Below are 23,489 nucleotides of genomic sequence, written 5' to 3'. Positions count from 1 at the left end.
ACAGCAGGCGTTACACTCAAGGATCCTCCGGAGGAATCCCGGTTAGGAGAGGACTTCTCAGTCTTGACAGTGACATGGCCTGAAGGACTGCGGACGTTTCTGACTGAGGAGGAAGTTGACGCTGAGGTAGTTGGTGGTGTGGCTTGAAGGAACTTGGGTACAGGAGGAAGAAGGGATTTAGGTGTCAGTGGACTGCTTACGCTCTTACTTAAAGTTTCACAACTTGACACTGACTTCTGATGAATGTGCAGCAGGTGACGTATAAGGGAGGATGTTCCTAGGTGGTTAACATCCTTACCCCTACTTATTACACATTGACAAAGGCAACAGATGGCTTGACACCTGTTGTCTGGATTTGTGGAGAAATAATTCCACACCGAAGAGGTTTCTTTTTTGGTAGTTTGCCCAGGCATCACAATGGGCTTCTTAATCACAAGGACAATAGGTGTCTCCCACGGTGCCTGATTTAAACAAACCACATCACCATCAGAATCCTCATCGTCAACTTCCTCCTCAGCTCCAGCAACACCCATATCCTCATCCTGGTATACTTCAACAGTGACATCTTCAATTTGAATATCAGGAACTGGACTGTGGGTGCTCCTTCCAGCACTTGCAGGGGGCGTGCAAATGGTGGAAGGAGCCACCTCTTCCCGTCCAGTGTTGGGAAGGTCAGGAATCGCACCCGCCGACACATTTGGACTCTCCTTGGGGATTTGTGATACCATCTCAGAACGCACAGTTCTTTTCTGTGCTATTTCCAGCTTAACTCTTTTCATTTTCCTAGCTGGAGGATGAGGGCTTCCATCGTCATGTGAAGCTTAACCACTAGCCATGAACATAAGCCAGGGCATCAGCCATTCCTTGCCATTCCGTGTTGTAAATGACATATTGGCAAGTTTACGTTTCTCCTCAGACGATTTAAATTTCTTTTTTTGGTTCTTTTTACTGAACTTTGGTTTTTCGGATTTTACATGCCCTTTACTATCACATTGGGCATCGGCCTTGGCAGGCGACATTGATGGCATTTCATCGTCTATGTCATGGCTAGTGGCAGCAGCTTCAGCACTAGGAGGAAGAGGTTCTTCTTGATCTTTCCCTATTTTATCCTCAAAATTTTTGATCTCCATTATTTTTTGGGAGTTATATGAGACAATATGCATCACAGGAATGACTGGAATGACTGATGGACAGGACACTACCACTGGTCTGATGCAGCACAACACAACAACACTGTAAGGGACTTGTGGTTGTTGTTATAATTATTATACGGCAGCAGTGGACATATAGCAGCAGCGTATATCGTCACTGGAATTACTGATGAGACAGGACACTACCACTGGTCTGATGCAGCACAACACAACAACACTGTAAGGGACTTGTGATTGTTATTATTATTATACGGCAGCAGTGGACATATAGCAGCAGCATATATCATCACTGGAATGACTGATGAGACAGGACACTACCACTGGTCTGAAGCAGCACAACACAACAACACTGTAAGGGACTTGTGGTTGTTGTTATTATTATTATACGGCAGCAGTGGACATATAGCAGCAGCGTATATCATTACTGGAATGACTGATGAGACAGGACACTACCACTGGTCTGATGCAGCACAACACAGCACCACTTTATACAGCTACACTGGATATATGGCAACAGAGGACACCAACACTGTGACTGGCTGGATTGATGCAGCATAATACACTGACTACAGTGGACTGGACAGCACAACACAGCACCACTTTATACAGCTACACTGGATATACGGCACCAGAGGACACAAACACTGTGACTACACTGGACTGGACTGTTAGGGTCTCCTGCCCTGTGCTGCCACGTCGTCATGGCAACCGGGAGACAAGTGCTAGCGGAGTAACCTGAGCGCAGCTGATACTCCGGTTTGGGTCTTTTGCTGTGCAGTGGTTACAGGCTCTGTGCACGGCAGGGGATCCGGTGCTAGTTTTTGTGCTCACAGTCTGTGAGGTCTGAGTGGGGCGTGGACAGCACCTGCTTTATAAGGCCTCTTCTCAGGTTAAGCAGATGCTGCTGAATCTTTGTTGGTTAGTCAGTTCCTGAAAGTTAGCCAGTACTGTGTAGCTTTGTATTTGTTGTTGCTTACTGCAAATAGGCCTGGGGATTTGGTACTACACTCTGCCAATCCAGACCTAGCAGTAAGACTGGAGTCAGTCGTTTAGCTTGCTGGGGTTCTTTTACTACTCTGTGAACTTAGCAAGTTTGCGGCTGTATTCTAAGACTTGCCTGCCTAAATCCTGTCTCACTGTGCAAGGTGTCAGGTGTCAGTTTAGTGGCAGTATGCTGAACCTGTGCACTGCAAGTGAGAATTAGGATTGTGGAGACTCTCCTTGTGTCTATCATTCCATCTCTGACCAAGGAGTTTACTGCCACACCCATTGGTAACCCTTTAGGGTTTTGCAGTTGCCCTTAGCAACAGCATTTCGGGTTCTCTACGTATTAAAACACAACATCTTGCTTTTCCCATCTGAGCATTACTAATACTAGGGAGACACCCAGTTCCTTAGCCTCTGGGCTTCTCTGTTCACTTTGTGTGTATTTTGTTACCCTATCACCTTCTGTGTACGTAATGTCATATTCCCCAGTCTGTCTGTGAGTTCATTTGTTTTGCATACCTATCCGTTCAGACACCAGTACATTCCTGCAGGCACTGGTGTGCATAACAGTTCAAACACCAGTACATTCCTGCAGGCACTGGAGTGCATAACAGTTCTGACACCAGTACATTCCTGCAGGCACTGGTGTGCATAACATATTCAGCAGCCTAATACTCCTGTTGAAATTTTGTGGGAATATGGAGCATACCCCTCAAAATAAGTTGCAACAGGTGGTCGATCAGGTGCAGGTCCTGACTCGACAATTTAATGATTTGTCCATTAAAATGCACACCTCCCAGGCCGCTGGCGGAGCTCCCGCAGCAGCAGCACCTTCAGGGGTTAAGAAGCCGAAAGTAAATCTCCCGGATCGTTTTTCTGGAGATCGCTCACAGTTCTTTTGTTTCAAGGAGAGCTGCAAGCTATACTTCCGGCTTAGGCCTCAGTCTTCTGGGTCGGAGATTCAGCGGGTGGGCATAGTGATTTCCTTGCTACAAGGAAACCCACAGGTCTGGGCATATGGGTTGCAGCCTGACTGTCCGTCGCTTAAAAGTGTTGATGTTTTTTTTACGGCACTGGGCATGTTGTATGATGACCCTGACAAGACGGCCTCAGCCGAGGCTCAGATTTCGATCCTTAAGCAAGGGCAAAGGCCAGTTGAGGTTTACTGTACGGAGTTTCGGAGGTTGGCCCATGATACCCAGTGGAATGACCCAGCCCTGAGACACCAGTACCGAAGAGGTCTTTCTAACCAGATAAAGGACCAACTGGTACAATATCCCTTGCCTGATAGCTTGGATCAGCTCATGCAGTTATCCATCCGGGTGGATAGACGGCTGAGAGAGCGTAGGCTTGAAAGGGAGACTGAGGTTTCCTTCTTTCTCAAGGGAACCTCAGACTCTGAGGAATTTTCCGAGGAGCCTATGCAGATTGGGGCTACCTGCCTCTCCTCGCGTGAGAAGACGCGGAGGAGACAGCAGGGGTTGTGTTTGTACTGTGGGAATAAAGGTCATGTGGTAGTATCATGCCCAGAAAAGCCGGAAAACTTCAGGGCCTGAGGGTGATGGGAAATATCCTGTCAGGCCAGAAGTCAGAATTTCCCAAGAAGACTTTTATCATTCCGGTGACCTTGAAGATCCTCGGTCAAACTGTCAAGACTGAGGCCTTTGTGGACGGTGGGGCCGACGGGGTTTTTATGGACCGCCAATTCGCCCTGAAACACTCTGTTCCCTTAGTACCCTTGGCATCGGAAATTGAGATTTGTGGGTTTAACGGGGAACCATTATCCCAAGGTAAAATTACCTCTTGCACTAGCCAGATTTCTTTGTTTATTGGAGCCACACACTCTGAAAAATTGTCCTTTTATGTGACTGTCTGTACTTTTGCCCCATTGGTGTTGGGGTTACCCTGGTTAAGGGCCCACAATCCTCAATTTGACTGGGTCTCTGGGGAGATTCTTAGTTGGGGTACTGATTGTTTCAGGAGTTGCTTGAGCCTTCCAGTCAGGCTCTCGCAGCTAAGTTTGCCAGGATTGCCAGGGTGTTATGCAGATTTTGCGGACGTGTTCTCCAAAAAAGTTGCAGAGGTACTACCTCCCCATCGCCCCTATGACTGTGCCATTGATTTGTTGCCAAATGCTAAGCTTCCCAAGAGCAGGTTGTACTCCCTGTCACGTCCTGAGACTCAGGCTATGGCAGAGTACATTCAGGAGAACTTGGCTAAGGGATTTATCAGACCTTCACAGTCTCCAGTTGGGTCGGGGTTCTTCTTCGTGGGTAAAAAGGACGGTTCGTTGCGACCCTGCATCGACTTCAGGGAATTGAACCGTATCACGATTAAAAACTCATACCCACTGCCTCTCATTTCGGTCTTGTTTGACCAGCTTCGTACTGCCACCATTTTTTCTAAGATTGACCTACGCGGTGCGTACAATCTAATCCGAATAAGAGAGGGGGATGAATGGAAGACTGCCTTTAATACCCACTCAGGGCATTATGAATATTTGGTGATGCCTTTTGGGCTCTGTAATGCCCCGGCAGTCTTCCAGGATTTCATGAATGATGTGCTCAGGGAATATTTGGATAGATTCTTAGTTGTATACTTAGATGACATCCTAATCTTCTCCCATTCCCTGGAGGAACATCGGAAGCATGTACGCTTAGTCCTCCAGAAACTCAGAGACCACCGGCTTGGGACGAAGCTGGAGAAGTGCGAATTTGAAGTTCAGCAAATCGCATTTCTAGGATATATTATCTCCCCAGAAGGTTTCCAAATGGAGGGTTCCAAGGTACAGGCAGTCCTGGATTGGGTGCAGCCCACTAGTTTGAAGGCGCTTCAGCGTTTCCTGGGCTTTGCGAATTTTTATAGACGATTTATCGCTGGATTTTCGTCTATAGTGGCGCCCTTGGTGGCACTCACTAAGAAAGGGGCGGATGTTGCTCACTGGTCTTGTGAGGCTAAATCGGCTTTTGCCCGTCTCAAAAGGGCATTTGTATCGGCCAAGGTGCTGCGACACCCAGATCCAGAGCGTCCTTTTGTGGTGGAGGTGGATGCCTCTGAGATGGGTATTAGGGCAGTGCTTTCTCAGATGGGAGTGTCTGATAATCGCCTTCATCCCTGTGCTTACTTTTCCCGTAAATTTTCGCCTGCCGAGATGAATTATGACGTGGGTAACCGGGAATTGTTGGCTATTAAGGATGCACTCGAGGAGTGGAGACACTGGCTTGAGGGGGCTAAGTTTGTGGTCTCAATTCTCACCGACCGTAAGAATCTGGCATATTTAGAGTCAGCGAAGCGTCTCAATGCCAGGCAGGCACCATGGGCTTTGTTTTTTGCTCGCTTTAATTTTTTGATAACATATCGCCCTGGGTCAAAAAACATCAAGGCTGATGCGCTCTCGCTGAGTTTTGCTCCAATCCAGGAGACCACCGAGGAGCCGTTGCCCATTGTGTCCCCATCATGTATTAAAGTGGGCATTACCCAGGACCTCTTATCATTAGTCCTTAGAGCACAGGAGCAGGCTCCTCCAGACCTTCCGGTAGGTCTTTTGTTTGTGCCTCCTAGGTTAAGACAGCGAGTGTTCCTGGAATTCCATGCCAAGAAGTCGGCAGGTCACCCGGGTATTGCCAGAACTCGGGAGTTGCTATCTAGGGCGGTGTGGTGGCCCTCGGTGGCTAAGGATGTGGATCAGTGGGTTCGGGCATGTGACATCTGTGCCCGAAATAAGACTCCTAGAGGGGTTCCTGTTGGCCCATTACATCCACTATCTATCCCATCTAAGCCATGGACCCACATTTCAATGGATTTTGTGGTGGACTTGCCCAAATCCTCTGGGATGACAGCCATCTGGGTTGTCGTTGACAGGTTTTCGAAGATGGCGCACTTCGTTCCACTGGTTGGGCTGCCATCGGCCAGACGCCTGTCTGAATTATTTATGCTGCATGTTGTGCGTCTCCACGGGTTGCCACTTGATGTGGTCTCTGACCGCGGATCCCAGTTTGTGGCCAAATTCTGGAGGGCATTTTGTTCCGATCTCCAGATTTCTGTCAGCTTGTCGTCAGGCTACCATCCGCAGTCTAATGGGCAGACTGAAAGGGTGAACCAGTCCTTGGAGCAGTTCCTCAGGTGTTATGTCTCCAAGTGTCAGACTGACTGGGTTGCTCATCTGTCCATGGCGGAGTTTGCCTATAACAACGCGGCTCACTCTGCTACAGGGATCTCTCCCTTCCTTTGTGTGTATGGGCATCATCCTAAGGCCAATTCTTTTGACCCCCTGGACTCCACGCCTGGTGGTTCCTCTGTGGTTTCGGTCCTTAGAGGTATTTGGCGGAAAGTGAAGAAAGCCCTTGTGTCTGTGTCATTAGTGACCAAAAGGGTTTTTGATAAGCGGAAAAGACCCTGCAGCTTCAAATTAGGAGACTTCATCTGGTTGTCTACCAAGAATTTGAAGTTGAGACAGCCATCTCATAAGTTAGGCCCCCGGTTCATCGGCCCTTATAAGATCACCAGGGTTATCAATCCGGTGGCATTTCAATTAGATCTGCCCCGTTCTTTGGGTATCAATAAAACATTTCATTGTTCCCTTTTAAAACGGGCGATTAGTAATCCTTCTTCCAGAGGAAGACCTTCCCCTCTTCTGATACGTGGCCAGAGGGAGTTTGTTGTTGAAAGGATTCTTGACTCCAAGATGGTTCGGGGTCGGCTGTCATTTTTGGTGCACTGGAAGGGGTATGGCCCGGAGGAGCGGTCGTGGGTGCGCAGTTGTGATCTTCATGCCCCCAGACTGATACGCTCTTTCTTCTCGCAGTTCCCCAATAAACCCGGTGGTAGGGGTTCTTTGACCCCTCGTCAGAGGGGGGGTACTGTTAGGGTCTCCTGCCCTGTGCTGCCACGTCGTCATGGCAACCGGGAGACAAGTGCTAGCGGAGTAACCTGAGCGCAGCTGATACTCCGGTTCGGGTCTTTTGCTGTGCAGTGGTTACAGGCTCTGTGCACGGCAGGGGATCCGGTGCTAGTTTTTGTGCTCACAGTCTGTGAGGTCTGAGTGGGGCGTGGACAGCACCTGCTTTATAAGGCCTCTTCTCAGGTTAAGCAGATGCTGCTGAATCTTTGTTGGTTAGTCAGTTCCTGAAAGTTAGCCAGTACTGTGTAGCTTTGTATTTGTTGTTGCTTACTGCAAATAGGCCTGGGGATTTGGTTCTACACTCTGCCAATCCAGACCTAGCAGTAAGACTGGAGTCAGTCGTTTAGCTTGCTGGGGTTCTTTTACTACTCTGTGAACTTAGCAAGTTTGCGGCTGTATTCTAAGACTTGCCTGCCTAAATCCTGTCTCACTGTGCAAGGTGTCAGGTGTCAGTTTAGTGGCAGTAAGCTGAACCTGTGCACTGCAAGTGAGAATTAGGATTGTGGAGACTCTCCTTGTGTCTATCATTCCATCTCTGACCAAGGAGTTTACTGCCACACCCGTTGGTAACCCTTTAGGGTTTTGCTGTTGCCCTTAGCAACAGCATTTCGGGTTCTCTACGTATTAAAACACAACATCTTGCTTTTCCCATCTGAGCATTACTAATACTAGGGAGACACCCAGTTCCTTAGCCTCTGGGCTTCTCTGTTCACTTTGTGTGTATTTTGTTACCCTATCACCTTCTGTGTACGTAATGTCATATTCCCCAGTCTGTCTGTGAGTTCATTTGTTTTGCATACCTATCCATTCAGACACCAGTACATTCCTGCAGGCACTGGTGTGCATAACAGTTCAAACACCAGTACATTCCTGCAGGCACTGGAGTGCATAACAGTTCTGACACCAGTACATTCCTGCAGGCACTGGTGTGCATAACATATTCAGCAGCCTAATACTCCTGTTGAAATTTTGTGGGAATATGGAGCATACCCCTCAAAATAAGTTGCAACAGGTGGTCGATCAGGTGCAGGTCCTGACTCGACAATTTAATGATTTGTCCATTAAAATGCACACCTCCCAGGCCGCTGGCGGAGCTCCCGCAGCAGCAGCACCTTCAGGGGTTAAGGAGCCGAAAGTAAATCTCCCGGATCGTTTTTCTGGAGATCGCTCGCAGTTCTTTTGTTTCAAGGAGAGCTGCAAGCTATACTTCCGGCTTAGGCCTCAGTCTTCTGGGTCGGAGATTCAGCGGGTGGGCATAGTGATTTCCTTGCTACAAGGAGACCCACAGGTCTGGGCATATGGGTTGCAGCCTGACTGTCCGTCGCTTAAAAGTGTTGATGTTTTTTTTACGGCACTGGGCATGTTGTATGATGACCCTGACAAGACGGCCTCAGCCGAGGCTCAGATTTCGATCCTTAAGCAAGGGCAAAGGCCAGTTGAGGTTTACTGTACGGAGTTTCGGAGGTTGGCCCATGATACCCAGTGGAATGACCCAGCCCTGAGACACCAGTACCGAAGAGGTCTTTCTAACCAGATAAAGGACCAACTGGTACAATATCCCTTGCCTGATAGCTTGGATCAGCTCATGCAGTTATCCATCCGGGTGGATAGACGGCTGAGAGAGCGTAGGCTTGAAAGGGAGACTGAGGTTTCCTTCTTTCCCAAGGGAACCTCAGACTCTGAGGAATTTTCCGAGGAGCCTATGCAGATTGGGGCTACCTGCCTCTCCTCGCGTGAGAAGACGCGGAGGAGACAGCAGGGGTTGTGTTTGTACTGTGGGAATAAAGGTCATGTGGTAGTATCATGCCCAGAAAAGCCGGAAAACTTCAGGGCCTGAGGGTGATGGGAAATATCCTGTCAGGCCAGAAGTCAGAATTTCCCAAGAAGACTTTTATCATTCCGGTGACCTTGAAGATCCTCGGTCAAACTGTCAAGACTGAGGCCTTTGTGGACGGTGGGGCCGACGGGGTTTTTATGGACCGCCAATTCGCCCTGAAACACTCTGTTCCCTTAGTACCCTTGGCATCGGAAATTGAGATTTGTGGGTTAAACGGGGAACCATTATCCCAAGGTAAAATTACCTCTTGCACTAGCCAGATTTCTTTGTTTATTGGAGCCACACACTCTGAAAAATTGTCCTTTTATGTGACTGTCTGTACTTTTGCCCCATTGGTGTTGGGGTTACCCTGGTTAAGGGCCCACAATCCTCAATTTGACTGGGTCTCTGGGGATATTCTTAGTTGGGGTACTGATTGTTTCAGGAGTTGCTTGAGCCTTCCAGTCAGGCTCTCGCAGCTAAGTTTGCCAGGATTGCCAGGGTGTTATGCAGATTTTGCGGACGTGTTCTCCAAAAAAGTTGCAGAGGTACTACCTCCCCATCGCCCCTATGACTGTGCTATTGATTTGTTGCCAAATGCTAAGCTTCCCAAGAGCAGGTTGTACTCCCTGTCACGTCCTGAGACTCAGGCTATGGCAGAGTACATTCAGGAGAACTTGGCTAAGGGATTTATCAGACCTTCACAGTCTCCAGTTGGGTCGGGGTTCTTCTTCGTGGGTAAAAAGGACGGTTCGTTGCGACCCTGCATCGACTTCAGGGAATTGAACCGTATCACGATTAAAAACTCATACCCACTGCCTCTCATTTCGGTCTTGTTTGACCAGCTTCGTACTGCCACCATTTTTTCTAAGATTGACCTACGCGGTGCGTACAATCTAATCCGAATAAGAGAGGGGGATGAATGGAAGACTGCCTTTAATACCCACTCAGGGCATTATGAATATTTGGTGATGCCTTTTGGGCTCTGTAATGCCCCGGCAGTCTTCCAGGATTTCATGAATGATGTGCTCAGGGAATATTTGGATAGATTCTTAGTTGTATACTTAGATGACATCCTAATCTTCTCCCATTCCCTGGAGGAACATCGGAAGCATGTACGCTTAGTCCTCCAGAAACTCAGAGACCACCGGCTTGGGGCGAAGCTGGAGAAGTGCGAATTTGAAGTTCAGCAAATCGCATTTCTAGGATATATTATCTCCCCAGAAGGTTTCCAAATGGAGGGTTCCAAGGTACAGGCAGTCCTGGATTGGGTGCAGCCCACTAGTTTGAAGGCGCTTCAGCGTTTCCTGGGCTTTGCGAATTTTTATAGACGATTTATCGCTGGATTTTCGTCTATAGTGGCGCCCTTGGTGGCACTCACTAAGAAAGGGGCGGATGTTGCTCACTGGTCTTGTGAGGCTAAAGCGGCTTTTGCCCGTCTCAAAAGGGCATTTGTATCGGCCAAGGTGCTGCGACACCCAGATCCAGAGCGTCCTTTTGTGGTGGAGGTGGATGCCTCTGAGATGGGTATTGGGGCAGTGCTTTCTCAGATGGGAGTGTCTGATAATCGCCTTCATCCCTGTGCTTACTTTTCCCGTAAATTTTCGCCTGCCGAGATGAATTATGACGTGGGTAACTGGGAATTGTTGGCTATTAAGGATGCACTCGAGGAGTGGAGACACTGGCTTGAGGGGGCTAAGTTTGTGGTCTCAATTCTCACCGACCATAAGAATCTGGCATATTTAGAGTCAGCGAAGCGTCTCAATGCCAGGCAGGCACCATGGGCTTTGTTTTTTGCTCGCTTTAATTTTTTGATAACATATCGCCCTGGGTCAAAAAACATCAAGGCTGATGCGCTCTCGCAGAGTTTTGCTCCAATCCAGGAGACCACCGAGGAGCCGTTGCCCATTGTGTCCCCATCATGTATTAAAGTGGGCATTACCCAGGACCTCTTATCATTAGTCCTTAGAGCACAGGAGCAGGCTCCTCCAGACCTTCCGGTAGGTCTTTTGTTTGTGCCTCCTAGGTTAAGACAGCGAGTGTTCCTGGAATTCCATGCCAAGAAGTCGGCAGGTCACCTGGGTATTGCCAGAACTCGGGAGTTGCTATCTAGGGCGGTGTGGTGGCCCTCGGTGGCTAAGGATGTGGATCAGTGGGTTCGGGCATGTGACATCTGTGCCCGAAATAAGACTCCTAGAGGGGTTCCTGTTGGCCCATTACATCCACTCTCTATCCCATCTAAGCCATGGACCCACATTTCAATGGATTTTGTGGTGGACTTGCCCAAATCCTCTGGGATGACAGCCATCTGGGTTGTCGTTGACAGGTTTTTGAAGATGGCGCACTTCGTTCCACTGGTTGGGCTGCCATCGGCCAGACGCCTGTCTGAATTATTTATGCTGCATGTTGTGCGTCTCCACGGGTTGCCACTTGATGTGGTCTCTGACCGCGGATCCCAGTTTGTGGCCAAATTCTGGAGGGCATTTTGTTCCGATCTCCAGATTTCTGTCAGCTTGTCGTCAGGCTACCATCCGCAGTCTAATGGGCAGACTGAAAGGGTGAACCAGTCCTTGGAGCAGTTCCTCAGGTGTTATGTCTCCAAGTGTCAGACTGACTGGGTTGCTCATCTGTCCATGGCGGAGTTTGCCTATAACAACGCGGCTCACTCTGCTACAGGGATCTCTCCCTTCCTTTGTGTGTATGGGCATCATCCTAAGGCCAATTCTTTTGACCCCCTGGACTCCACGCCTGGTGGTTCCTCTGTGGTTTCGGTCCTTAGAGGTATTTGGCGGAAAGTGAAGAAAGCCCTTGTGTCTGTGTCATTAGTGACCAAAAGGGTTTTTGATAAGCGGAAAAGACCCTGCAGCTTCAAATTAGGAGACTTCGTCTGGTTGTCTACCAAGAATTTGAAGTTGAGACAGCCATCTCATAAGTTAGGCCCCCGGTTCATCGGCCCTTATAAGATCACCAGGGTTATCAATCCGGTGGCATTTCAATTAGATCTGCCCCGTTCTTTGGGTATCAATAAAACATTTCATTGTTCCCTTTTAAAACGGGCATTTAGTAATCCTTCTTCCAGTGGAAGACCTTCCCCTCTTCTGATACGTGGCCAGAGGGAGTTTGTTGTTGAAAGGATTCTTGACTCCAAGATGGTTCGGGGTCGGCTGTCATTTTTGGTGCACTGGAAGGGGTATGGCCCGGAGGAGCGGTCGTGGGTGCGCAGTTGTGATCTTCATGCCCCCAGACTGATACGCTCTTTCTTCTCGCAGTTCCCCAATAAACCCGGTGGTAGGGGTTCTTTGACCCCTCGTCAGAGGGGGGGTACTGTTAGGGTCTCCTGCCCTGTGCTGCCACGTCGTCATGGCAACCGGGAGACAAGTGCTAGCGGAGTAACCTGAGCGCAGCTGATACTCCGGTTCGGGTCTTTTGCTGTGCAGTGGTTACAGGCTCTGTGCACGGCAGGGGATCCGGTGCTAGTTTTTGTGCTCACAGTCTGTGAGGTCTGAGTGGGGCGTGGACAGCACCTGCTTTATAAGGCCTCTTCTCAGGTTAAGCAGATGCTGCTGAATCTTTGTTGGTTAGTCAGTTCCTGAAAGTTAGCCAGTACTGTGTAGCTTTGTATTTGTTGTTGCTTACTGCAAATAGGCCTGGGGACTTGGTACTATACTCTGCCAATCCAGACCTAGCAGTAAGACTGGAGTCAGTCGTTTAGCTTGCTGGGGTTCTTTTACTACTCTGTGAACTTAGCAAGTTTGCGGCTGTATTCTAAGACTTGCCTGCCTAAATCCTGTCTCACTGTGCAAGGTGTCAGGTGTCAGTTTAGTGGCAGTAAGCTGAACCTGTGCACTGCAAGTGAGAATTAGGATTTTGGAGACTCTCCTTGTGTCTATCATTCCATCTCTGACCAAGGAGTTTACTGCCACACCCATTGGTAACCCTTTAGGGTTTTGCTGTTGCCCTTAGCAACAGCATTTCGGGTTCTCTACGTATTAAAACACAACATCTTGCTTTTCCCATCTGAGCATTACTAATACTAGGGAGACACCCAGTTCCTTAGCCTCTGGGCTTCTCTGTTCACTTTGTGTGTATTTTGTTACCCTATCACCTTCTGTGTACGTAATGTCATATTCCCCAGTCTGTCTGTGAGTTCATTTGTTTTGCATACCTATCCGTTCAGACACCAGTACATTCCTGCAGGCACTGGTGTTCATAACAGTTCAAACACCAGTACATTCCTGCAGGCACTGGAGTGCATAACAGTTCTGATACCAGTACATTCCTGCAGGCACTGGTGTGCATAACATGGACTGAGCAGCACAAAACAGGACAAGACTCACCACCCTACTATCCCGCCGCCACACAGACACTGAACACTGAGGACACGTCCTCTCAATACACTCTCCGAGACTGGAGTGAAAATGTGCGCGACGCGCGGCTCCTTATATGGAATCCAAATCCCGCGAAAATCTGACAGCGGGATGATAACGTTTTGCCACGTTCGGGTTTCCGAGTCAGGCGGAAAATCCCAAGCCGGGCTCTGGACCGAATTTGAAAGGCACAGTCCGGTAGGGTTCGGTTCTCTGAGAACCGAACCCGCTCCTCTCTAATTTTAAAACCAGGTGACATGCAGGCTTGAAAGAAGCCAGTCACAGAACCTGTGTAATTCATGAGTGTCCAAGTTTGAAATACTTATTATTAGAGATGAGCGGGTTCGGTTTCTCTGAATCCGAACCCGCCCGAACTTCATGTTTTTTTTCACGGGTCCGAGCGACTCGGATCTTCCCGCCTTGCTCGGTTAACCCGAGCGCGCCCGAACGTCATCATGACGCTGTCGGATTCTCGCGAGGCTCGGATTCTATCGCGAGACTCGGATTCTATATAAGGAGCCGCGCGTCGCCGCCATTTTCACACGTGCATTGAGATTGATAGGGAGAGGACGTGGTTGGCGTCCTCTCCATTTAGATTAGGGTTGAGAGAGAGAGAGAGAGAGAGATTGACCTGAGGCTGTGATACTGTAGAAGAGAGTGCAGAGTTTAGTGACTGACGACCACAGTGACCACCAGACAGTGCAGTTGTTTGTTTTATTTAATATATCCGTTCTCTGCCTGAAAAAAACGATACACACAGTGACTCAGTCACATACCATATCTGTGTGCACTGCTCAGCCCAGTGTGCTGCATCAATGTATATATATATCTGACTGTGCTCAGCTCACACAGCTTATAATTGTGGGGGAGACTGGGGAGCACTGCAGTGCCAGTTATAGGTTATAGCAGGAGCCAGGAGTACATAATATTATATTAAAATTAAACAGTGCACACTTTTGCTGCAGGAGTGCCACTGCCAGTGTGACTAGTGACCAGTGACCTGACCACCAGTATATATAATATTAGTAGTATACTATCTCTTTATCAACCAGTCTATATTAGCAGCAGACACAGTACAGTGCGGTAGTTCACGGCTGTGGCTACCTCTGTGTCGGCACTCGGCAGCCCGTCCATAATTGTATATACCACCTAATCGTGGTTTTTTTTTCTTTCTTTATAGTCATACTAGTTACGAGTATACTATCTCTTTATCAACAAGTCTATATTAGCAGCAGACACAGTACAGTGCGGTAGTTCACGGCTGTGGCTACCTCTGTGTCGGCACTCGGCAGCCCGTCCATAATTGTATATACCACCTAACCGTGTTTTTTTTTTCTTTCTTTATACATACATACTAGTTACGAGTATACTATCTCTTTATCAACCAGTCTATATTAGCAGCAGACACAGTACAGTGCGGTAGTTCACGGCTGTGGCTACCTCTGTGTCGGCACTCGGCAGCCCGTCCATAATTGTATATACCACCTAACCGTGGTTTTTTTTTCTTTCTTTATACATACATACTAGTTACGAGTATACTATCTCTTTATCAACCAGTCTATATTAGCAGCAGACACAGTACAGTGCGGTAGTTCACGGCTGTGGCTACCTCTGTGTCGGCACTCGGCAGCCCGTCCATAATTGTATATACCACCTAACCGTGGTTTTTCTTTCTTTCTTTATACATACATACTAGTTACGAGTATACTATCTCTTTATCAACCAGTCTATATATTAGCAGCAGACACAGTACAGTGCGGTAGTTCACGGCTGTGGCTACCTCTGTGTCGGCACTCGGCAGCCCGTCCATAATTGTATATACCACCTAACCGTGGTTTTTTTTTCTTTCTTTATACATACATACTAGTTACGAGTATACTATCTCTTTATCAACCAGTCTATATATTAGCAGCAGACACAGTACAGTGCGGTAGTTCACGGCTGTGGCTACCTCTGTGTCGGCACTCGGCAGCCCGTCCATAATTGTATATACCACCTAACCGTGGTTTTTTTTTCTTTCTTTATACATACATACTAGTTACGAGTATACTATCTCTTTATCAACCAGTCTATATTAGCAGCAGACACAGTACAGTACGGTAGTTCACGGCTGTGGCTACCTCTGTGTCTGCACTCGGCAGGCAGTCCATAATTGTATACTAGTATCCATCTCCATTGTTTACCTGAGGTGCCTTTTAGTTGTGCCTATTAAAATATGGAGAACAAAAATGTTGAGGTTCCAAAATTAGGGAAAGATCAAGATCCACTTCCACCTCGTGCTGAAGCTGCTGCCACTAGTCATGGCCGAGACGATGAAATGCCAGCAACGTCGTCTGCCAAGGCCGATGCCCAATGTCATAGTACAGAGCATGTCAAATCCAAAACACCAAATATCAGAAAAAAAAGGACTCCAAAACCTAAAATAAAATTGTCGGAGGAGAAGCGTAAACTTGCCAATATGCCATTTACGACACGGAGTGGCAAGGAACGGCTGAGGCCCTGGCCTATGTTCATGGCTAGTGGTTCAGCTTCACATGAGGATGGAAGCACTCAGCCTCTCGCTAGAAAAATGAAAAGACTCAAGCTGGCAAAAGCAGCACAGCAAAGAACTGTGCATTCTTCGAAATCCCAAATCCACAAGGAGAGTCCAATTGTGTCGGTTGCGATGCCTGACCTTCCCAACACTGGACGTGAAGAGCATGCGCCTTCCACCATTTGCACGCCCCCTGCAAGTGCTGGAAGGAGCACCCGCAGTCCAGTTCCTGATAGTCAGATTGAAGATGTCAGTGTTGAAGTACACCAGGATGAGGAGGATATGGGTGTTGCTGGCGCTGGGGAGGAAATTGACCAGGAGGATTCTGATGGTGAGGTGGTTTGTTTAAGTCAGGCACCCGGGGAGACACCTGTTGTCCGTGGGAGGAATATGGCCGTTGACATGCCAGGTGAAAATACCAAAAAAATCAGCTCTTCGGTGTGGAGGTATTTCACCAGAAATGCGGACAACAGGTGTCAAGCCGTGTGTTCCCTTTGTCAAGCTGTAATAAGTAGGGGTAAGGACGTTAACCACCTCGGAACATCCTCCCTTATACGTCACCTGCAGCGCATTCATAATAAGTCAGTGACAAGTTCAAAAACTTTGGGTGACAGCGGAAGCAGTCCACTGACCAGTAAATCCCTTCCTCTTGTAACCAAGCTCACGCAAACCACCCCACCAACTCCCTCAGTGTCAATTTCCTCCTTCCCCAGGAATGCCAATAGTCCTGCAGGCCATGTCACTGGCATATCTGACGAGTCCTCTCCTGCCTGGGATTCCTCCGATGCATCCTTGCGTGTAACGCCTACTGCTGCTGGCGCTGCTGTTGTTGCCGCTGGGAGTCGATGGTCATCCCAGAGGGGAAGTCGTAAGCCCACTTGTACTACTTCCAGTAAGCAATTGACTGTTCAACAGTCCTTTGCGAGGAAGATGAAATATCACAGCAGTCATCCTACTGCAAAGCGGATAACTGAGGCCTTGACAACTATGTTGGTGTTAGACGTGCGTCCGGTATCCGCCGTTAGTTCACAGGGAACTAGACAATTTATTGAGGCAGTGTGCCCCCGTTACCAAATACCATCTAGGTTCCACTTCTCTAGGCAGGCGATACCGAGAATGTACACGGACGTCAGAAAAAGACTCACCAGTGTCCTAAAAAATGCAGTTGTACCCAATGTCCACTTAACCACGGACATGTGGACAAGTGGAGCAGGGCAGGGTCAGGACTATATGACTGTGACAGCCCACTGGGTAGATGTATGGACTCCCGCCGCAAGAACAGCAGCGGCGGCACCAGTAGCAGCATCTCGCAAACGCCAACTCTTTCCTAGGCAGGCTACGCTTTGTATCACCGGTTTCCAGAATACGCACACAGCTGAAAACCTCTTACGGCAACTGAGGAAGATCATCGCGGAATGGCTTACCCCAATTGGACTCTCCTGTGGATTTGTGGCATCGGACAACGCCAGCAATATTGTGTGTGCATTAAATATGGGCAAATTCCAGCACGTCCCATGTTTTGCACATACCTTGAATTTGGTGGTGCAGAATTTTTTAAAAAACGACAGGGGCGTGCAAGAGATGCTGTCGGTGGCCAGAAGAATTGCGGGACACTTTCGGCGTACAGGCACCACGTACAGAAGACTGGAGCACCACCAAAAACTACTGAACCTGCCCTGCCATCATCTGAAGCAAGAAGTGGTAACGAGGTGGAATTCAACCCTCTATATGCTTCAGAGGTTGGAGGAGCAGCAAAAGGCCATTCAAGCCTATACAATTGAGCACGATATAGTAGGTGGAATGCACCTGTCTCAAGCGCAGTGGAGAATGATTTCAACGTTGTGCAAGGTTCTGATGCCCTTTGAACTTGCCACACGTGAAGTCAGTTCAGACACTGCCAGCCTGAGTCAGGTCATTCCCCTCATCAGGCTTTTGCAGAAGAAGCTGGAGACATTGAAGGAGGAGCTAACACGGAGCGATTCCGCTAGGCATGTGGGACTTGTGGATGGAGCCCTTAATTCGCTTAACAAGGATTCACGGGTGGTCAATCTGTTGAAATCAGAGCACTACATTTTGGCCACCGTGCTCGATCCTAGATTTAAAGCCTACCTTGGATCTCTCTTTCCGGCAGACACAAGTCTGCTGGGGTTGAAAGACCTGCTGGTGACAAAATTGTCAAGTCAAGCGGAACGCGACCTGTCAACATCTCCTCCTTCACATTCTCCCGCAACTGGGGGTGCGAGGAAAAGGCTCAGAATTCCGAGCCCACCCGCTGGCGGTGATGCAGGGCAGTCTGGAGCGACTGCTGATGCTGACATCTGGTCCGGACTGAAGGACCTGACAACGATTACGGACATGTCGTCTACTGTCACTGCATATGATTCTCTCAACATTGATAGAATGGTGGAGGATTATATGAGTGACCGCATCCAAGTAGGCACGTCACACAGTCCGTACTTATACTGGCAGGAAAAAGAGGCAATTTGGAGGCCCTTGCACAAACTGGCTTTATTCTACCTAAGTTGCCCTCCCACAAGTGTGTACTCCGAAAGAGTGTTTAGTGCCGCCGCTCACCTTGTCAGCAATCGGCGTACGAGGTTACATCCAGAAAATGTGGAGAAGATGATGTTCATTAAAATGAATTATAATCAATTCCTCCGCGGAGACATTGACCAGCAGCAATTGCCTCCACAAAGTACACAGGGAGCTGAGATGGTTGATTCCAGTGGGGACGAATTGATAATCTGTGAGGAGGGGGATGTACACGGTGATATATCGGAGGGTGATGATGAGGTGGACATCTTGCCTCTGTAGAGCCAGTTTGTGCAAGGAGAGATTAATTGCTTCTTTTTTGGGGGGGTCCAAACCAACCCGTCATATCAGTCACAGTCGTGTGGCAGACCCTGTCACTGAAATGATGGGTTGGTTAAAGTGTGCATGTCCTGTTTTGTTTATACAACATAAGGGTGGGTGGGAGGGCCCAAGGACAATTCCATCTTGCACCTCTTTTTTCTTTTCTTTTTCTTTGCATCATGTGCTGATTGGGGAGGGTTTTTTGGAAGAGACATCCTGCGTGACACTGCAGTGCCACTCCTAAATGGGCCCGGTGTTTGTGTCGGCCACTAGGGTCGCTAATCTTACTCACACAGTCAGCTACCTCATTGCGCCTCTTTTTTTCTTTGCGTCATGTGCTGTTTGGGGAGGGTTTTTTGGAAGGGACATCCTGCGTGACACTGCAGTGCCACTCCTAGATGGGCCCGGTGTTTGTGTCGGCCACTAGGGTCGCTAATCTTACTCACACAGCTACCTCATTGCGCCTCTTTTTTTCTTTGCGTCATGTGCTGTTTGGGGAGGGTTTTTTGGAAGGGACATCCTGCGTGACACTGCAGTGCCACTCCTAAATGGGCCCGGTGTTTGTGTCGGCCACTAGGGTCGCTAATCTTACTCACACAGCTACCTCATTGCGCCTCTTTTTTTCTTTGCGTCATGTGCTGTTTGGGGAGGGTTTTTTGGAAGGGCCATCCTGCGTGACACTGCAGTGCCACTCCTAGATGGGCCCGGTGTTTGTGTCGGCCACTAGGGTCGCTAATCTTACTCACACAGCTACCTCATTGCGCCTCTTTTTTTCTTTGCGTCATGTGCTGTTTGGGGAGGGTTTTTTGGAAGGGACATCCTGCGTGACACTGCAGTGCCACTCCTAGATGGGCCCGGTGTTTGTGTCGGCCACTAGGGTCGCTTATCTTACTCACACAGCGACCTCGGTGCAAATTTTAGGACTAAAAATAATATTGTGAGGTGTGAGGTATTCAGAATAGACTGAAAATGAGTGTAAATTATGGTTTTTGAGGTTAATAATACTTTGGGATCAAAATGACCCCCAAATTCTATGATTTAAGCTGTTTTTTAGTGTTTTTTGAAAAAAACACCCGAATCCAAAACACACCCGAATCCGACAAAAAAAATTCGGTGAGGTTTTGCCAAAACGCGTTCGAACCCAAAACACGGCCGCGGAACCGAACCCAAAACCAAAACACAAAACCCGAAAAATTTCAGGCGCTCATCTCTACTTATTATTAGGGTTTGTGCAGAAAATGTCTAAAAATTGCAGATACATAGCAAAAATAAAAAATAAAATAAAAAAATATATATATTTTTAATTTTTATATATATATATATATATATATATATATATATATCCTGCATTTACGGGTGTGTAAATAATGACTTATTTCAATTCGTTTATTATGTACTTATTTGAAACACATAACCTATAGAAATTGAAGCTGGACCCCATCAAAGTAAAACTTTCATTGTCCATTATTACAAAACTAGTATACTGAGACTCAGATGGTTAATTGGGAAATTAAAAATGCTAAAAATGGTTTAATAGATCTTGACTGACTATTGTTTCAGATACTAGATCACTCCTCCTTTCATTAAAAAATAACCTGGGGCATATGCACTCTAATTAAATTTATACAAGGAAAGCGCAAGTGATTGAACAGGAGCTGAAATGCATTTAAAAGTAAAGACCAATTAATGTAGCAGTAATTTTGTATCCCAGAGTTGATTTGGTTACCTTAACCAGTCCAAAGAGCATTGTTTATTCAAGTGTACAACGAAGTGTAAATGAAAGGGTCTTACCATGACTCTTTACTATTGTTCTAGATATAGACAGACAGACAGACAGACAGACAGACAGACAGACAGACAGACAGACAGACAGACAGACAGACAGACAGACAGACAGACAGATAGATAGATAGATAGATAGATAGATAGATAGATAGATAGATAGATATTAAAGTTATTATACAGTTTTCAAAAATATGTATTTTAACATTGGTCAAAGTAAGCAAGTTTCTGTTTCAGTTGTGAAGAGAAGACTTCGAAATGCAGGTTTGACAAATCGAGTGGCAGTAAAGCTCTGTACAGACTGGGCGACACACTAGATGATATGAACGATAACAAGCTTTTTTTTAAAAAAAGATCTATTGTTTATATTGTCTAGTGTGTATGCCTGAACAATGAACGATATGCGCTCCCGCAGGTCAGGGTTATTCAGGCATTATCTACTGAACATGCAGCTCAACTTTATCTATATCTTTAAGGTGCATGTTTGGGAAGTGTGGTGGATGATGTCACTGAACGATATCGTTCATCGATATTGTTTATTGTGTATGTACTGGCGATCTATAATTAGCAATCAGCAATATTGCGCCGATTGTTAACTAGGGGAGCGGAGGTCGCCCAGTGTGTACTTGGCTTAAGAAAGCCATTGCTAAGATGGCAAAATAAGAAAAATAGGCTTGCCTGGGTCATGAAGCACAGCTAGTGGACTACCAAAGACTGGAAGGTGTTCTTATAGACCGATAAGTCAATATTTAAAATCATAGTTTTATTATGCAGTGTTTCTATATGCTATCAAGGATGGTTCCTCAGTGTGTGACACCAGCTGTCATACTGTACATGGAGAAGATGTGCTAGTTTGGGGCTTTTTGCTGGATTCTGAGTCAGACACTTACACAGAGTGACTGGCACCCTTAATAAAAAGACTGCTTCAGCATCCTGCAGCACCTTGCAATACCCTCCGGCAGGGGCGGATTAGGATGGAAAACCAGCCCTTCAAATTTATGAAAACAGCTCTAATAGGGATAGGGTCTGTTGTGGGGCTGGAGTCTGTTATGGGTGCCAATTCCTCCTCATAGGGTCTGATTCGGAGTAGGGTGCAGTAGCGGTCTTCCTTTCATCTTTTGCTGCAGTTGTGTCTGTGACTTTATGGTGGTGACACTACAATGCCCTTCCCTGGTGTACAGCCGTGCATCCAAATATGCAAGGACAGATATGCCCACTTTCAGTGCTTACAGATGTTGCAACCATGCTTTTTGTGTCTTTAGACACCACCGTCAGTCACACCATTGTAACTTTCACCACCCCTATGCTAGATGCAGGTCATCTATTTCAGTATGGCCTCCAATGTGAGCAATGTCTCTATACGTAACCACTTTCAGCAATACGCCCATACTACGTTATCTCTTCGTTTGCTTAGCCAACCCCCTGTAACCACACAGGAGTGCCAAAGACATTTCTAATACACTTCTTGGTGGTGTCTAACTCTGTACTACAACTCTGTACGAACACCATCACAGTGCATGCATGGTGCAACTCAGATGCAAGCGCAGACATTGCGCAAGAAAAAAACTAAAACACATTGGCCCCCACAGAAAAACAAACAAACACATTGGCCCCACAAAAAACAATAAAACAAATTGACCCCACAAGAAGAAAAAACAATACATGTATAATATAGCTTTTGGTATTACAGTTTGTTTAAAATTTCCACTGCTGTTTAAAAGGCCCTGTGACACCAGGATGTTTTATAATTCTTGGCTGTAACATCTATATATTCATTTATTTATTAACATGTATGTAGTGCTAAGCATATTCCATTGCATTTTCTTTCAAAGTCGGGCAGAGGCAGATTGGAAACTGGATTTGTGTCCTCACATGGGCAGCACCATAGGTATACCATGTTTCCATGGCGGCAGCACCACCCTTCACATGTCAACAAACAAAACAGGCCTCACATGCACATCGAATCTTCCCTCTGTGAGCAGGGGCATAACTACCAAGGGTGCAGGGGGTGCAGCTGTTATAGGGCATGGGCTACTCCCAGGGCCCGCTGCTCCACCTGACACTGGGTACCACTGATGTCCATTCCTCCCCTTCCACCCCTCCATGAGATAAATGTCCGCCTCTGATAACATCCCCCTGGATCCACGGAGGATGTGGTAGGGGGCCCTACCTGCCAGGGACCGAGCAGCACTAGCAGTAGTGCAGTGCCATGCCATGTTTTGTGGGGATTTCGGGGGAGTGGCCTAATGCCGTGAAGCCTGTCCCATCCGCTGTAGCAGGTAAGGTATCTCCTGCTCGCTCCCCCCTCTACCCTGTCACTTTCTATCTTGCTACACTCTCTCTCCCTGACACTGTCTGTCTCTCTCTCACTCTCTTCCTGACACTGTCTCCTTGACACTGTCTGTCACTGTCTTTCCCTTTCTTTCTTTCTCACTCTGACACTGTCTCTCTCCGTCTCTTTGACACTGTCTCCCTGGCACTGTCTCTCTCACTCCCTCTCTTCCTCCCTGACATTCTCTCACTCTCTCCCCCTCACTCTCTCCCCCTGAGTCTCTCTCTCCCTCTTCCCCTGATACTTTCTGTCTACCCATTTCTCTCTTTTTCCTGACACTGTCTCTCTCCATCCCTGTCACTGTCTATCTGTCCATTTCCTGACACTCTCTCTCTCCCTGGCACTGTCTCTTTCTCCCCCTCCTCCCTCTCTCTCTGATACTGTCCCTCTCCCTAGCACTGTCTCACCCCCTCTCTCTCTCTGCCTGGCACTGTCTCTCCCTCCCTCTCTCCCGGACAATGTCTCTCTCCCCTTGACACTGTCTCTCTGCCTGGCATTGTCTCACCCTCCCTGATAGTGTCTCTCTCTCGCTCTCTCTCTCCCTGTCTGTCTCTCTCTCCCTGACACTCTCACTCAATCTGCTCCCCCTCTCTTTTACTCCTCCTCCCTCCCTGACACACTCTGTCTCCCTATGACACCCTCTCTCTCTCTCTCTCTCTCTCTCTCTCTCTCTCTCTCTCTCCCTGATGACCTCTCTCTCTTAACCTCTCACATTTTTTTCTCTCTTTCTACCTGACACCCTCTCTTGCTCCTTTCTCTTTCTTTTAT

This window comes from Pseudophryne corroboree, chromosome 6 (genome assembly GCF_028390025.1).
Source record: "Pseudophryne corroboree isolate aPseCor3 chromosome 6, aPseCor3.hap2, whole genome shotgun sequence".
In the NCBI taxonomy this organism is placed as follows: Eukaryota; Metazoa; Chordata; class Amphibia; order Anura; family Myobatrachidae; genus Pseudophryne; species Pseudophryne corroboree.
This window is presented reverse-complemented; position numbering follows the sequence as displayed.